This window comes from Terrapene carolina, unplaced genomic scaffold (assembly GCF_002925995.2).
Source record: "Terrapene carolina triunguis isolate 2854851 unplaced genomic scaffold, T_m_triunguis-2.0 Scaffold190, whole genome shotgun sequence".
Taxonomy (NCBI): Eukaryota; Metazoa; Chordata; order Testudines; family Emydidae; genus Terrapene; species Terrapene triunguis.
Genome location: NW_020664541.1, coordinates 425,169 through 436,405, shown reverse-complemented (window position 1 = coordinate 436,405; position 11,237 = coordinate 425,169). Strand labels below are relative to the sequence as shown.

The following is an 11,237-nucleotide window of genomic DNA, read 5'->3' as shown; positions in this document are numbered from 1 at the left end:
GATTCCCACGCCATCCCCGTGCACATAAATAGTCTTTTTCAGAGAGCACCCTCTTCATAGCTGGAATGACCACCAATACCCACTACATCTACATTTTTGTTCAGATTAAACATAAAAAATAATAGCATGTAACCCCTACAGTTTGATTGGAAATGTGTACTCACAAGAGGTACCTTCCCCGGCATCATGCTCTGCTGCCAATTGGTCCTGTGAAGAGATGGGCTCCAGGGTTAAAAACAGTTCTTGGCTGTCGGGGAGAATAGATCCTCCGCTTGCCTACCTTACATTCTCCTCCTCTTCCTTGTCAACAATGTCCTCCTCATTGTTGCTCGAGGTCGCCCGGGGCTCCTGGGAGGTATCCACTGAGCGTTGTGGGGTAGTTGTGCGGTTGCCGCTGAGAATCGCAAGCAGCTCCTCATAAAAGTGGCATGTCTGTTGGGCAGAACCAGAACGACTGTTTGCCTCCCTTGTCTTCTGGTACGCTCCTTTATTTTCACGAGGCACTGCTGCGTGTTCCTGGTGTAGCCCTTCTCCCCCATGCCCTGCACAATCTTGGCATAAATGTCAGTGTTTCTTCTGCTGGACTGGAGCTCTGCCTGCACAGATTCTTCTCCCCAGACAGCAATAAGATCCATCACCTCCTGCGTACTCTATGCTGGAGCGTGTTTGCAGCCTTGAGTCTCCATAATCAGTTGTGCTGGTGAGCTCTCTATGCTGATCAAACAGGAAATGAAAATTCAAACGTTCCCAGGGCTTTAACAGCAAAGTGTCTGTTTCCTGTGTACCTGGCTGACGGTGCAGTGGAGTTGAAAGTACTCTCCAGAGCGGTCACAGCGGAGCACTGTGGGACACCTCCTGGAGGCCAATTAATTTGAATTACACAACACAGTGTCTACACTATCCTCATGTTGACCCATGGATGTCAAATCAAGCGCTACGCCTCTCGCGGAGATGGAGTATAGAAGTTGACTTTACAGGCTACTTAGGTCAATGGAAAGGACTCAGTAGTGTGGACACATATATTACTAGATTGACTTAACGCGGCTCATGTCAACCTAAGTTTGTAGTGTATGAGAGGGGTAGCCGTGTTAGTCTGGATCTGTAAAAAGCAGCAAAGAGTCCTGTGGCACTTTATAGACTAACAGATGTATTGGAGCATAAGCTTTCGTGGGTGAATACCTACTTCGTCAGACGCATGTAATGGAAATTTCCAGAGGCAGGTATAAATATGCAGGCAAGAATCAGTCTAGAGATAATGAGGTTAGTTCAGTCAGAGAGGATGAGGCCCTCTTCTAGCAGTTGAGGTGTGAACACCAAGGGAGGAAAAGCTGCTTTTGTAGTTGGCTAGCCATTCACAGTCTTTGTTTAATCCTGAGCTGATGGTATCAAATTTGCAAATGAACTGAAGCTCAGCGGTTTCTCTTTGACGTCTGGGCCTGAAGTTTTTTTGCTGTAGGATGGCTACCTTTAAATCTGCTATTGTGTGTCCAGGGAGGTTGAAGTGTTCTCCTACAGGTTTTTGTATATTGCCATTCCTAATACCTGACTTGTGTCCATTTCTCCTTTTACGTAGGGACTGTCCAGTTTGGCCGATGTACATAGCAGAGGGGCATTGCTGGCACATGATGGCGTATATAACATTGGTGGACGTGCAGGTGAATGAACCGGTGATGTTGTAGCTGATCTGGTTAGGTCCTGTGATGATGTCGCTGGTGTAGATATGTGGGAAGAGTTGGCATCGAGGTTTGTTGCATGGATTGTAGTGTAGATCAGGCCTAAGCTTGTTGGGTAGGGCTGACAACTACTTTGGTGTTTGGGGATGGTGTCAGTTTTCTCCAAGTGATCCGCTTGTGGACTGTTCACAGGTCACATGAAGCATTTGTAGTGCGTATTACATTTGGGAGCGTTATTAAAAGCTGCTTCTTGGAGCGATGCCTTTCTAACCAACATAGACCAAGCAGTTGCTGCTTAACAAATAATAATAAAAATAATAGCAAGCAACCCTGTGTTGCAATGCAATGTCTTTTTTTGCTGCACCCTGGTGAATTATTTGCTCAGCTGGGTGACGATTTTTGGCACAGTCAGTAGGGACACTTAGTTTTCTTGGGGTGGGGGGGCATATATTTTAGTTGGGTGGGAGAGCACGTTTTGGTGAGGTGGAGTTGGGCAGGGAGTGTGGTTTTTTTGTTCTGGATTTTGGAGCTGAGAGAAAGATTTAAAATATTGGAAATATTAATGAGCCAGGAGGACGCAGGGACAGATGATCCCAGCCCAGCTCCATGAGGGGCAGTTGGGTGAGAGGGACACGGGGCCAGGAGGACTGGGGGCAATGGGGCCACGGGGCCAGGACAAGCCCATCCCCACCGAGGACAGTGGGGCCAGAGAGTCGCAGGGGCAGTGGGATCGGGGCACAGGGCCGTGCGCTCAGGGTGGCGGGGTGTGCATGAGGGAGCCTGTGTCACGCGTTGAGCGGGGTCAGCCCGGCTCTATCGGGGCAGCGAGTCAGGCTGACACCTAACCACCTTCACCGCCGCCATGACAGGTACCGAGGCGGAAGTTACCCATTGGCTTGAGGAAGGGTGTTTGCTATCGCCGCCGAGTGGAGGTCACATGACGCGAACTGTCCTTCCGGTTCCCCCCTGACGTGACCACGCTAGCGTTACCTGATGCCCTTTCGCTCCCCCCCTCCATCATGGCGGCGTCTGTAATTTAGGGCAGCTGGGAGCGCAGCGCGCACGCACAGGTTGGAGGCAGCGCCGCGCGTCCGCTGCCGCCGCCTCGCGAGACTCAGGTAAAGGGTCTGCACTCTACGCGCGCCCCTCACTCCCCTCCTCGGCGCGCGTGCGGCTCGTGGCGAGGAGGGTGGCGGTTCCGCGCGGCGCCCCCCGGGTTCGGACTCGGTGCCTGGAGAACTTTCACAGGGGGGAGAGGACGAGCGCGGGGAGGGGCGGTCACGAGCCGCCCGCGAGCCGTGACGGTGGCGGCGGGCAGTGTCCGTACCGGTGACGGGGCGGGAGGAGCCCCCCCCAGATCTCTCCAGCTACCACCTCCCCCCCCCTGGTTGCCTCGCGTCTCGGTGGGGAGGGGGCTGCGCCCTGCGGTGTGACCCTCGCCCTCCCGTGTGTCTGCGCGCGGGGGACTGTTTGGGATGCGGTGGCTGAAGGACGTGCCCCCCCCTCCCCCCCACCGCGCTGACTGAGCGGAGGCCCGTGGCGAAGGCTGACCCGAGCGCTCCTCGCTCCGGGCCGCCCAGCAGCGCTGGTGCCACAGGTGAGGAGCCTGGCGCTGCAGCTGGCGGCCCCGCCGTGCCCTAGGCTGGCACCTCCCCAGCCCCGCGCTCTGCCCTTCCGAGAGCAGGTCCTGAGCCCCGGCTCGGCCCCTCCTGCACGGGGTCCCCATGGCCGCGTGGCTGACTGATTCCTCCCTTCGGGAGAGGGGGAAACACCGGGCCAGACCCGGGGTCCAGCTCGTCTACAGCCCTGTCTGCGTATCAACCTGTACTAGGTGCTTGGAGGGGGACGTGCCAGAAACCCTGTAAGGGGCAGTTCTTTTTCACTGCTTATTTAGCAAGTTTTAACAAGTTCAGGAATCCTTGCCCTGTAATGATTAGAAACACAGCAATGGTTCCCTCAGTGAGCTTTTAGTCAAAGACACATAACATTGTACAGAAGAAGTGTACAATACATCTGATTTTTTTTTTTAACCAGCGAAAGCTTATGTCCAAATAAATCTGTTAATCTTTAAGGTGCCACCGGACTCCTCATTGTTTTTACAGGAATATAGACACCCACTCTTTCTATTTAACGGGGTCACCGTATTACAGAGTGAGCATCATTACAACACCCATAATATGCCATTTCTAGTGATCTTACTAAACTGAGTGAAATCTCTGTGCACACATTTAACAGACCAGGTATGTCGATCAAATGTTAATGTTCAAATAAATTGGACAGGTGTGCTGGGGTTTTTTTGCAAGTGAATGAGCTTTGAGTATTGAAATATCAAATATCTAACGATCTCTAATGGATAATTTTGGAGGGAAGTTTAAAATGTAAACGCAAGGAATAGTGTGGAGGATCTGAATGGCAAATGATTCGGTAGCATATAGATCAGGTGTCCGAAGGATGTGACTATTGGCTGCACAGGTATATGTGCCTGCATTGGAGTGTGTGCGCTGATATAGCATACAGGCATATGATTTCTGTTCATTCCTACCTTACTGACTGACTTATTGCTTTGATTCGCCTCTTGACATTTCTCTATCTATAGAGATATTTATACCTCACTCACCACTAGAGTATCTGTGCATTCTGAAAGGACTGCGCAGCTATCCCACGGATTATATTTGTGTGAATGTTTTTAAATTAATATACCAGTTGATTAACTTATGTTTTAACTATTTTTAATTTATGCAACATGAAATTAAATGGCATTGCAAACTACTAAAAATGAGTGAAAACTGTAATACTTAAGTTAATGGAAATTGGGGTTTTAATGATTTATCAACATCATAGTTTAAGGTCAAAGTTTGCAAAAGGTTGAGAACCTCTTCACTAGGTCATTTAATTGTTCTTTTTAAAAAAAATCAAACCATTTGTGTATGGGAGAATGTAATTAAATGAGCATTATAAGGTTAACTAAAACCACACCCCAAATAAATGACTACCACAGAGCTTTTTACTGTTTTTCAAGTACCTCCATCTATTAAGTGTCACTTGAGAAACAGACACAAGATGGGTGGGGTAATTTTTTTTTTTTTTTTTTTCGGACTAGCTTCACTGGTGAAAGAGACAAGGTTTCCAGCTACACTGAGCTTTGAAGAAGAGCTCTGTGTAGCTCCAAAGCTTGTCTCTTTCACCAACAGAAGCTGGTCCTATGAAAGATATTACTTCACCTACCTGTCCTGGGACCAACATGACTACAATACCACTACAAAACAACTTGAGAAATATTAATAGATGAAATATTGATTCATTTCCAGTAGGAACTGAAATGTTTAAATTCTGATGAATTTTTGACCATTTACTAAAACCAGTTAGTGTCACTTAGGCCTGGTCTACACCTAAAACGTAGGTCGACATAGCTACGGTGCTAAAGGGTGTGAAAAATCCACATCTGAACGCCATAGCTCTACCAACTGAACCTCTGGTATGGATGCAGCTAAGTCAATGGAAGAATGCTTCCGTCAACCTAGGGTGCCATTGCTTGGGGAGGTGGAGTTCCTACAGCGTGAAAAACCCTTTCCGTTGCTGTAGTCTGTATCTGCACTACGGGAGACAGCAACGGAGCTATGGCACCTTAGCTATGCTGCTGTAACACACACAGTGTAGATGTGGCCAGAGTAGCAATACCTCAAGATGTGTGGTTATTTTCCAACTCCTGCAAAAGCAGGTGCTATGGGGAATTCTAGCAGATGAAAGAGACATTCTCGGAGACCAATACTGCCAGGTTAAACCAGGGTGGAAAAAAGTGATGATTTTTTAATATAAAAAATGATTTTAAATTTAAATTGGATTTCTTGATTTTGTTATTTAAATTACATTTTTTCTTTTGAAAAATAAACCTGTGGAAAATGAAATCTGAATTTAATATAAAATGTTAAGACCTAAACTTAGTATTTAATTGTAAATGTGAAACATGTTCTGATAAGAGAAGTTTAGGTATCCAAAACATATAAGGTTGTTTTGTTAATAAAAATAAATTTATATGTGGTTTTGTGCATTTAAATTCCAGCTTTGACCCGTATGCAGCTTGACACAAATCGTGAGCAAAAAGTTAATTATGTAGTAAATAAGCAATACATCATTAACCGTTTCCTAACATACTAAAAATGTATAATAAGAATCTGAAAATATTAAGCTATATAATTTCTTAAACAAATATATGTAGTTATAATGTACCCTTCAATGTAGCAAAAAGATGTACCAGATGTAGTGTAAAGGCTGTATTTAGTTGTTAATAAACGTGTTTTAATGGTTACAACAACCAGTGAGAATGCACCTTTCTTTAGAATGGAGGTCCCCAAACTGCGGGGGCGCGACTGGGGCCCAGTCCAGCCCCCACGTCGGGAGGGATCACCACCCAGCTCTTTTCCTGGCCCCAGTTCCACGCCTGGGGCCTGGGCTGCCAGCCCCGGCCAAGGCTCCTCTCCTGCCTCCAGCCTTGGCCCCTTTACCCCGTCCATGTCCCCTGAACCCCCCTGAGCTGTAGCCCCACTCCTGGCTCGGGGAGGAGGGGGGTGCAGACAGGGGTAAGCAGGGGGGCATGAGGTAAAAAGTTTGGGGACCACTGCTTTAGAAAATAACTGACATATAAATGGAAAAGTTGATTAAAATTGATTATTAAAATCAATGTTTTCCACTTGGTGATTTAAATAATGATTTTAATACCTTGATTTAAATCAATCCACTAGTCCAGTGGTTCTGAAACTTTAGCAGCCTGAGGACCCCTATTTTGATTTAAAATTTGTAGCGGATCCCCAAGCTGGTTTTTATTTTCCCCGGGGATGCTTAGCCCCCACTCCACCCAAGCCCCACCCCACTTCTTTCTGCCCCTGCTGCACCCCTGCCCCTCCTCTTCCCTGCCTCTTTCTACCCCTTCCCCTGCAGTGTGCAGGAGGCACTTGGAGGGGGGAGGTGGCCTCGGACATGACTTGCAGAACCCCGGAATACTCGGGGCCCCAGTTTGAGAACCGCTACACTAGTTCACTCTTATAGTTTCAGTTCAAAATGGTCTTGCAATGCTTCTCTGAACTTGTAGAGCATTTCACTGACTTTCTTGTTGTGCTGGTATGGGGAATGATCTTCAAATGTTTATGACCAGTGAAGCTCTTTGGGATCTGTTGTGTTTAATAAAAAGTGCAATGTAAATACAACATCTTAGATTAAGGTGCGATATAAAGTGTAATGGGTGAACTGGCTGAACTGAGACTCCTAACTATTTTGAAGTATTATGCTGGAGAGAGGGCTCAGAATTGTGGAATATTTCAAAAGTGTGCTGCTTTAAAAATCATTTTAATTTTAAGGCTATGTCATCACTGTAGCGATCACAAAGGTTAGCCTAGCTTGAGTGAGAGTGGCCACACTGCAAAAAAATATTTGAAAAGCCCAGAGTGATTGTATTAGCAGCTGACAAGCTGTGCTTACTCAAGCCCTAAACTAGACCCCCTGGTGGGCCAGCAACTTTAGAGGCAACACTTGAGTTATAACTTCAGTTAACTATGCAGCGAACACAAGCCGTAACAGGGCTGCTACACTTGAGGCTGTGTTTTTCTAGAGTGTTAAATAGACTGCTGTAAGGGTAGTAGTCTCCCATTATCCTTTATAAACCTGGCAATAAAAAACCTGTAATATTCTGTTAGTGTAGCTATAAACACATAAGGTGGGTCTCTGATCCATAACAGTTAAATGGATACCCAGTGAATCTTGTATCAGAGGGGTAGCCGTGTTAGTCTGAATCTGTAAAAAGCAACAGAGGGTCCTGTGGCACCTTTGAGACTAACAGAAGTATTGGGAGCATAAGCTTTCGTGGGTAAGAACCTCACTTCTTCAGATGCAAGTAATGGAAATCTCCAGAGGCAAGTATAAATCAGTGTGGAGATAACGAGGTTAGTTCAATCAGGGATGGTGAGGTGCTCTGCTAGCAGTTGAGGTGTGAACACCAAGGGAGGAGAAACTGCTTCTGTAGTTGGATAGCCATTCATAGTCTTTGTTTAATCCTGATCTGATGGTGTCAAATTTGCAAATGAACTGGAGCTCAGCAGTTTCTCTGTGAATCTTGGTGACATCTGGCAGAGTGTACTTTAATACAGTTCAATATAGCTGCATATTGACTGTAAGTTTAGTAAGGCAAATGGAAAGCTGAGTGTGCACTGAAATCCCATCTAATAGGCGAGGGCTAAAACATAGCAAAGCCCCTTCACCAGAGAATTATAAACATTGTATTCATTGGGTAGCTTGTGTATTGTCACGTAATTGATGTATGACCCTGCTACAGATTAGGATGCGACAGACTGCATGAGGAAATGTCAGTCTGGCTAACCACACCAGTTCCCAGGTCAGTTGAATGGCTGAGCCCATGTCAAACAGATAATGGAGGTTTTTCTTGATGCGAGGTGGGGAGAGAGGAATATGGGTCACAAACTTGAATAGATGTAGAGATTTTAATGGGTATTGGGTTTTGTGAAGTAACAGTATTGTTAGCCATTCACAATAATGAATTTGAGCCCTTGCATTTTGTTTTGATAAGGAGTAATCAGTCTCTTGTTCTTGTGTTAAATCCATTGCATCCATTTAATTTTTTCCCCCCTTTCTTTTAAGGCACTTCATAACACTATTCTCTGCTTATTTGACCTCGGCTCTTACGTTGAGCTCTGTTTCCTCTGCTCCAGAAATGATGCCAGTCTTGATGAACGTTTTGTCTGCTTCTCTTATAAGTGTATCTGCTCCTTTTTCCTCCCTCCTCTGTCCCTCCTCTGGTTTGCCTTGACACTTCTCTTGTCTTTTAATTTACTCTAAAAACTGGCCTTTTCTGTGAAGCCTGCAGTATGAGAATCAGTATTTTCTATTTCACTTCATAAATGAAAAAAATCTTAACTATAAACCACCATAATCAAAATGAGCAATCACATTATTGTATTGTAGGCCCTTCTTCAGCAACAGCCAATAACTCTGACATGCTACCTTTTGGATTCTGAAGTTTGTCACTGATGTTTTCTCAGCAAAGCAGAAGACTCCTCCTGTTCGGTGTTCTATACAGGTTCTTATGCTGTCATCACTGTAGTGTTGGAGCGCCCACAATCTTTTACGTGTGGCTAGTTCTTTCTTTCATCCTCTCCACAGGGAAACATTTTTAACCTCTTTTCCAAACAACCCATGGCCTGATTTTTTAGAGGTGTTGAGCATGTACTGAAATTCTCTTGAATTAGGCTTAAGTCTTGTATGTGGTTCCCTGTACCACCACGGAGTCCCATTCTTTGTGTATTGGTGGACTCTCTTCCTTCCTTTCTATGCTGGCTCAGATATCTCATCTAAGGATAGTGCCTCATCCTCTGTTAAAAATTGTTCTTAGATGATTCATAGTACAGTGCTTGGATTCCTCCAGATATCATTTGAAATTCTTTCAGGTTATGTAAGATAATCACAATTCTGTGCAGTTCAGTTTGCAAACCAAAGACCTCCAAGGAACCATGTAAGTGCTGCAGGAAATGGTGGGAACCTGGGGTGTTCTGTGAAACAGTATTGAACAAAAGCTCCATAATGTGTTGGGAAACGCTTGATGAAGAGTGGCATCTTTCACATCAATTTCAGTGCAGTTTTAACTCAAACCATAACAAGGTTTAACCCATCTCATGAAAGTATGCTCTGCCTACCTAAATTTCCTTTGAAGTTTTAAATAGCTGTGGTGCTTTTCTTCACGTAATGTGTAGTGCTGTAGGTGTGTGTTGTGTAACAGCTGCTGTTCCACCCCAGAAAGTTTGTTAGTGCTGGGTGTAGCATTATTTACAGTGTTGTCTATAAAGCACTTGAGGATGAAAGGTGCTATATGAATGTAAGATTATGAATGTGAGGGAAGAGATGCCAGTGTTGATTCGAAAGTATCTCACCATTAGTCTTGTGTAAGAATTGCAGCTGCAGTCATTTCTGCAGCGGAGGAGCCAACCATGGGGAATATTCCAGGCATTCTGAAATAAACAAGAGGAGGCAGGGCTTCCCGGAGTATAGTCTAAATGAAAGTGATCTCCACACTGCTTTTAATACTAAATGAGTTTGAAAGTATTAAAGATCAAAAGGAATAGTTTAACTGATTCCCCACTGACTCCCTTCCTTTTGCATCTTTTATTGTCAAGTTTATTATCCTTTCCATACTACCTCAAAACAGCTCTATAGCAGTGTAGCTTTTATTTTTGCTTATCTTCCACAATTTGGTTGCCTTTGCAATAATGAGGAGGTTTAGAACTTACTTGTAATGTCTCATTTGGACACAAAGGAAGACTTTTTTTCTTTTAAAGGCATCATTTGCCGAATGGACTGTACTTATGGCCCTGTAATGCATTGTTCGTACTGATCACAAGGCAATCTGAAATTTAAACAGTAGGAATGGCCTAAAAGGCTCCTAAAGTAGTGCTCTGTTTTTCACAAGATTTCATTACTATAAATCTAACCAGATTTGTACCATTAAATTTGGTGCTGTTTTTTAGCTAAAAGTAATTGTCACACTAGTCCTGACAGTGATAGAACTATTCAGAACCCGTCAAATAGCTGTTTCTGTAGCCTCCATCTTTGTAGTGTACTTTCAGCTTCATCATTAGATGTCCACTCTAGCAGCAAAACATGCACTACTTATAGTTTGGAAATAACAATTTGAAGCAATTGAGAGCTTTTTAACTTTAAAATTGATTGTGAATTCCCTGACCATTGTGGTTGGCTTCCTTGTGCTGCTTGACTAGATTCCCATTGGAAATAGTTATCCACACTTCATTTTACTTAAATAAGTAAATAGACACTAATAGTCTAAATCTTTTTAAAATCTGCCTTGAACCTCTTTTCTTTTCTGTGATTTCCATCTGAGATCTGGTAATTTTTTCGTTGCTACCCTTTCTCAGCTGTCATACTTTAGCTCTCTTGATCTTACATTTTTTTCATTTTTCTCTCATTTGAGTGTTTATAACAAGGTTCGGCAACCTTTCAGAAGTGCTGTGCCGAGTCTTCGTTTATTCACTCTAATTTAAGGTTTTGCGTGCCAGTAATACATTTTAACGTTTTTAGAAGATCTCTTTCTAGAAGTCTCTAATATATAACTAAACTATTGTTGTATGTAAAGTTAATAAGGTTTCAAAATGTTTAAGAAGCTTCATTTAAAATTAAATTAAAATGCAGAGCCCCCCCCCGAACCGGTGGCCAGGACCCGGGCAGTGTGAGTGCCACTGAAAATCAGCTCGCGTGTCGCCTTTGGCACCTATGCCATAGGTTGCCTACCCCTGGTTTATAAAGTGAAATACATAAAAGTAGTAGGAATGGAAAAGTCGATCAGCTAGATGTTTATATTGAAGATATTTGGATCTCTGTCTCATCGAGGGATAGTGCCTGGCTGAGAAATTCAGTCTCATAACCTGCTACTGGTCAGGGAGATGCCCTCCCACCTGCAGAGGGAGACACCTGTAAAGGGTGTGGAATTCCTTTCCTCTGTTAACCATGTGCTCCTGCTGTTTGAACACTAAAGTGAATGAGAGATGACCA

At 44.4% G+C, this 11,237-nt stretch overlaps 1 protein-coding gene across 2 annotated transcripts in view; it reads left to right on the top strand.

Annotated features, from left to right (window-relative positions):
* Positions 1-2,686: 2,686 nt before the first annotated feature.
* Positions 2,687-11,237, top strand: part of BCL2L13 (BCL2 like 13) — a 104,502-nt gene continuing 95,951 nt past the window's right edge. For both annotated transcript variants that reach the window (XM_026654342.1, XM_026654341.2), the window contains exon 1: positions 2,687-2,791. The gene's annotated coding sequence lies outside the window, so the exon portion shown is untranslated. The remainder of the gene's footprint in view (positions 2,792-11,237) is intronic.